This window comes from Arachis duranensis, unplaced genomic scaffold, assembly GCF_000817695.3.
Source record: "Arachis duranensis cultivar V14167 unplaced genomic scaffold, aradu.V14167.gnm2.J7QH unplaced_Scaffold_19261, whole genome shotgun sequence".
Lineage (NCBI taxonomy): Eukaryota > Viridiplantae > Streptophyta > Magnoliopsida > Fabales > Fabaceae > Arachis > Arachis duranensis.
The window spans coordinates 99,206-100,002 of NW_026264497.1; positions in this window are offsets into that span (position 1 = coordinate 99,206).

The following is a 797-nucleotide window of genomic DNA, read 5'->3' on the forward strand; positions in this document are numbered from 1 at the left end:
TTAAGTACAAAAGCATTCAATATTTAAGCATAAATCATCAATTTCTTGTATGAAAAAGCATAGAAAAATAGGTATATGATGACATGTCATCACATGCCTCCGTTGCAACGCCCCCAGCCAACGTTGCAACGCGTCCGGCATCCGTTGTAACGCACCCTGCCTCCGTTGCACCGCGCCCAGCATCCGTTGCAACGGCCCCCAGCCATTGTTGCAACGCGACCTGCCTCCGTTGCAACCCCCTCGGCCAACGTTGCAACGCGCCCAGCCAACGTTGCAACACCCCCAGGCAACGTTGCAACGCGCCCGGCATCCATTGCAACGGCCCCCTGCCAACGTTGCACAGCGCCCGGCATCCGTTGCAACACCCCCAGCATCTGTTGCAACGGCCCCTAGCCAACGCTGCAACGGCCGACGTTGCAAGCTGCCCTGTCTCCGTTGCAACGACCCCAGCCAACGTTGCACCGCCCGGCATCCGTTGCAACGGCCCCCAGCCAACGTTGCAACGCGACCTGCCTCCATTGCAACGACCCCAGCCAACGTTGCAACGCGCCCGGCTTCCGTTGCAACGCCCCCCGGCCAACGATGCAACGTGACCTGCCTCCGTTGCACCGGCCCCCTGCCAATGCTGCAACGCGCACAGCATCCGTTGCAACGCCCCCAGCCAACGTTGCAACGGCCCCCAGCCAACGCTGCAACGCGCCCTGCCTCCGGTGCAATGATAGCCATAAACTTGATAGCTACGATTTTAGGAAATTGCACGATCGGCAAAAATTCCTTCCGGCAAGTGCACCGGTTAT